The sequence below is a fragment of the Mustela nivalis genome (assembly GCF_964662115.1).
Source record: "Mustela nivalis genome assembly, chromosome: 17".
NCBI lineage: Eukaryota > Metazoa > Chordata > Mammalia > Carnivora > Mustelidae > Mustela > Mustela nivalis.
In genome coordinates this window covers 61,397,452-61,402,712 of record NC_139036.1, presented here as the reverse complement: position 1 = coordinate 61,402,712, position 5,261 = coordinate 61,397,452, and the positions used below count along the sequence as shown (strand labels likewise).

Sequence of the window (5,261 nt, the reverse complement as noted above, 5' to 3'; positions counted from 1 at the left end):
ACAGCCACCACCTCCAGGCAGCTTCACCGTGCCTGTGCCGGGCCCAGGGCCACCCTGGCTCTGCACCCCAGGCCTCATCACCCCCTGGCCTGGCCGGTGGGCTTCCCTCCCCAGCCCCACAGCCCTTGAGCCTCAGCAACATCCTTCTTCCTGCCTGAGCCAGAGCTTGGGGGCCACCAGCCCCCGAGGCCACTTTCCTAGCTGTGCAATGGCCAAGGCCAAGGTAACCGTGGCCCTGGAAGGGCACACAGTTCTCAGAGAGGTTCCTGGAAGAAACCTGAGGGACGCCTGGGGGGCCCCGTCAGGTAAGCATCAGGTCTTGATCTCGAGGTCGAGAGTTCAAGCCCCGCACTGGGCTCCAGGCTGGGCATGGCACCCACTTAAAAAATGAAATAAAATAAAACAAAATAATAAATTAAAAGCTTGAAGCCACACAGAATGGCCTTGGGCCCCTAACCTGTCCCCTTACGCCCCTTGCCCGGGAGAAGGAAGCTACAGCCCCAGATGCGGAGCTCTCGGAGGCCTCCCCAGGAGACGCCGCACCCCTCCTGCCTCCCCCCCCCACATTCTTCCCGCCTGCCGCCTTCCTCTTCTCTCCTTCTTCTCCTCCGTGCTTTTTCTTTCTTGGAATTTGTGCCAAGAATCACTTTCTTTTTTTTTTAATTTTTTTTTCCTTAAGATTTTATTTATTTATCTGACATTTATTTATTTATTTATCTGAGAGATGACAAGCAGGCAGAGAGGCAGGCAGAGAGAGAGGAGGAAGCAGGCTCCCCGCTGAGCAGAGAGCCCGATGTGGGGCTCGATCCCAGGACCCTGGGACCATGACCTGAGCCGAAGGCAGAGGCTCCAACCCACTGAGCCACCCAGGGGCCCCTCTTATTTTTATTTTAAGGAGTCAAGTGTTTTTAAAGAAATGTTTGATGAGAAGAATTGTATTGAATATTTTCCAATGTAGTTATTATTTTTAACGTTCTTCATTCTTCCTGGTAGCTGCAAGGAATCACCTGGACCATTTCTCATTGAGCTAAAGAACATTGTTTAGCTTTCTCATAGTACAGGTCTTAGTCACCACCACTCTTGGCTTTTGTTGACTTGAAAATATCTTATTTCGCCCTAGTTTTTTAAGGTGTTGGTTTTTTTTTTTTTTAATTTTATTTACTTATTTGACAGAGAGAGAGAGATCACAAGTAGGCAGAGAGGCAGGCAAAGAGACAGGGGGGAGCAGGTTCCCCACGGAGCAGAGAGCCCGATGCGGGACTCGATCCGAGGACCCTGAGATCATGACCTGAGCCGAAGACAGGGAATCAACCCTCTGAGCCACCCAGGTGCCCCTAAGGTGTTATTTTTAAGTCATCTCTACACCTAACACAGAGCTTGAACTTACAACCCCAAGATCGAATCACCTGCCCCACCCACTAAGCCCTCCAGGCGCCTCTCATCACATTGCTGAGAGATATTTTTGCTGCATCTAGAATTTCTGGATTGACAGACTTTTTTTTTTTTTTTTTTCCTTTTAACTCTTTGGAGATGTCATTTCACTGCTTCCTGGCCTCCTCGCTGGCTCATGAGGGCTGGTCGTTCCCGCTCCGCTTCCCGCTGGGCAACGAGCGCTCCTCCTCCGGTCTCTTTCCACATCCTCCTTTTATCTTTGGTTTCATCGGGTTGGTCATAATGCACTTTGATGTCATTCTTTTTCTGCTTATCCTGCTTGGAGTTTGGTGAGCTCTGGGGTCGTATGTTGACAATTTAAATCAAATGTTTGAGAATTTGGGGGGTTTGTTCTTCAGATATTTTTTACCTCTCTTCTCATTTTCTTTTTCTGGGACATCAGTGACCTGCATGTTAGACCATTTATCTAACCCTTATCCAGAGGCTCCTTGAGAGTCTCTTCATTCTTCTTTGGTCTTTTGTTCTTTTTCTTCAGATTGGCTCATTTCTATTGACCTGCCTTCAAGTGTAATGACTCTGTTTTCTGATACCTACAATCTCATTAAACCTACCCAGCAAATTTCTTTTAGTTACTGTACTTTTAAAGTCGCAATTTCCATTTGATTCTTTTTAAAAAGATTTTATTTACTTATTTGGCAGAGAGAGAGAGAGATCACAAGCAGGCAGAGATGCAGGCAGAGGGAGAGGGAGAAGCAGGCTCCTCGCCAAGTGGGCAGGGAGCCCAATGAGGAGCTAGATCCCAGGACCCCAAAACCATGACCCAAGCCAAAAGAGGCCCAAGCCACTGAGCCATCCAGGCACCCCTTGATTCTTTTTCATTGTTTCCATTTCTATGATAAAACTTTGTAATTGTTTGCTCATCAAAATGTTATTTTCCTTTAATTTCTGAACACATTTAAATATGTGCTTTAAAGTCTTGTTTGGTATATCAAGACAATGTTTGTTTCAGTTGGCTGATTTTTCCTTGACTATGGGCAATGTTTTCCTGTTTCTTTTCATTCCTAGAAATATTTCATTGTGTACTGGACATTACAGATGATACACCATAGAAAGTCTGGATTTTGTTATCTTCCTCTGAAGAGTGTTGGGGTTTTTTTTTTGTTTTGTTTTGTTTTGTTGTTGGTTTTTTTTTTTTTTTTTTTTTTTTTCTGGTAGACAGTTTAATTACTGACTAATCATTCCAATCTTGTTCGGATTTGGTTTTGTGCTTTATTAGGGCTCTCTGCAGAAGACTGGTGTTTCCCCGGGTCTTCTAATTCAGTGGGACTCAGCCTCCAAACTGTCTCCCCTGTATACTCTGTGAGGGCTTCAGAGAGAGAAGCACTGGCCCTGACTCCTAAGGATGAGACTTTCCAGGTCCTGGCTGGATGCCCAGGGTGTGCACTAGGTGTGGAGGAGCTGTACCCTCTCTGGCTGGGCCAGAGCTCCCAGGTCCCCAGCACTGGGCCCATAACAACTGCTCTCTTTTGTCCTGAGCCACTCTTGGGTGATCTCATCCTGCCTGTGTTCAGCCCACTCCTCAGCCACGGACTAGACAGGGAGCAGACAGAGACCACACCCAGACTTCTGGGCACAGCCTCCTCCCCTCCCTGAAGACTCCATCCCTTCAGTTGCCTCAAACCCTGATCTGCCTCTGCTGCGTGGCAGGACCACATGTTCTGCTTAGATTGACCCCCTGCCCCTCATTGGACGTTTTATCCCCGGCAGAGCATCTGTGGGTCTGACCTTAGGGGTTTCTATCCACCAAGGACGGAAGTCTTGTGCTGCCTACTATCCATTTCCAGAAAACCACTACTGGTACATTTGTCAAACTCCACGGTCACTCACAGTGGGAAGGCTAGTCTGGGAACCAGTTAGAACATCCCCGTTGGAATCAAGTGTACGAGCGTTTCAGTCTATGGCAAGGACATCGCGTTGTGAATCTTGGTCTGTTTTCCCTTGTTCTGCTCCGATCCAAGGGCCAAGTTATAGTTGCTCCTGAGGAAGCACTAGCTGATGGAAGGGTCTAGTGGGATCTGAGGAGACAGAAATTCGTCTAAGTTGGGCCAGCTCCCCACAGACACTGTCCTGCTGGTGGAAGGGACCATCTTCTAAACGCACTGGGAGAGGTCTAGGGATGTGAGAACTCAGTGACTTGGCCTGAGGACGAGAAACCCCTAGAAACCTCACCTCCAGAAAGTTCCCCGGGTCCCAACAGCTGGGCCCTCTGCTTCTAGACTCACAGCGCATGGTGGGGGGAGGAGGACACCTGTGCCTGCAGCCTGGGGTCAACTCCCAAAGGGCCCAGGGACAGGCCCAGGGAGACAGCTTGCAAGCAGGAAGCTTGACGTCCCCTTCCCAGCACTACATCTCTGCCCCCTGCCCCCAGGCCTAATCCCGGGAGTCTCCCGGATGCCTTTCCCCAGAGGCATCGCCTTCCGCTCGCTCACCCACGTGGGCCTTTGTGCATTAGGCCACCTCAGCAAGCAGCTTACTAGGTTCTTGGCAAAGGAGATCTGCCTGAAGGCCCTCTCTACACCTGACACACTCCGCTGTCACCCCATTAAATTGGGAGCAGGGGCCCGAGGCCTTTTCCCACCCGAGAAGCTGTCAGGGGTGGGGGCAGGCTCGGTCCCAAGGACCCAGGAGCTTCCAGGAAGGGACCCCTGCCCACTAACCCGGACACCCACGGCCTCCCTGTCATTCTCCAAGCCCCAGCGCCAGGCTGTGAAATAGCTTCTGAGAGGGCAGGGGTGACCCCCGGAGTGGGCCCGGGGCCTTCAGGAGGTGCTGGAAGCCGGCAGGGCCGGGAGCCCCCGAGAAGGACTGAGACCTCCGCAGTGGCTCTGGCCTGCACGCCCAGCCGGCTCCACAGGGCTGAGGGCACCCCCTCCGCAGACACCCGGGGCTCTCCGTCCGAGGCTCGGGGCCCCCGCGGCTGGGTGAGACCTGCCTGGCCACCATGGGTGAGGAAAAGACCCAACGAGCTGTGGTTTGCAGCATGTTCCACGTGGCCTGACAGAGGTGGCGTGCAGGGCTCCCAGGTCCTCAAAGGAAACCTTGCAGGAGGCCTTTCCCTGGGGTGTCCACAGCCTGAACCCCTGTCCACAGAGAGGGTGTTCGAAGCAGGAGAGGCCTGGCGCTGAGCCCACAGACACCCCCAGAGGCAAAGCCGTCCCCACACTGAACTCCTGGGGTGGCCTGAGCCCTGGATCCTGCTCCCAGCTGGGAGCACAGAGGCCCAGGAGTGGAGGTCTGACCTAGAGTGTCTATGCGGCTTCATTTATTTATTTGACAGAGACAGAGAGAGCACAGGAGCAGGGAAAGCAACAGGGAGGGTGAGAGGAAGAAGCAGGCTCCCCGCAGAGCAGGGAGCCCAATGCGGGACTTGATCCCCAGGCCCAGAGATCATGACCCGAGCCGAAGGCAGACGCTTCACAGGCTGAGCACCCCCAGCCATCCCAATAAAGAAATAAAATCTTAAAAAAAAAAAAAGAATGTGCATTTGTTCGATCACTCCTTCACTCGCTCCTCACGCCACAGACACACGGAAAATCTTGCCCGCTGTTGGGGGAACCGAGGCCCCAGCGCGCCCTGCCCCCGGGGCTCAGGCTGTCAGGAGTCCCAGAGCAGCTGTTGTGGGGCCCACACCAGGGCTGCAGGAACCCAGAGGGGTGACCCTTAGGGAAACCGGCGTCCCAGCTTGGCTTCTCGGGCCCAGATGCCAGGAAGGTGCACGGAGCAAAGAGCTGAGCGGGCAGTGGCCAGCAGGGCGGGGGCGGGGCCCCTCCAGGCAGATGCGACAGGAGCTAAGCAGGGCTGGGAGCCGG

At 52.8% G+C, this 5,261-nt stretch overlaps 1 long non-coding RNA gene across 1 annotated transcript; it reads left to right on the top strand.

Annotated features, from left to right (window-relative positions):
- The first annotated feature begins 751 nt into the window (after positions 1-751).
- On the top strand, positions 752-4,926 carry LOC309850986. The gene is made up of 2 exons (XR_014304566.1): positions 752-1,721; positions 2,096-4,926. It is a non-coding gene; the product is annotated as an uncharacterized lncRNA (long non-coding RNA).
- The last annotated feature ends 335 nt before the right edge of the window (positions 4,927-5,261 follow it).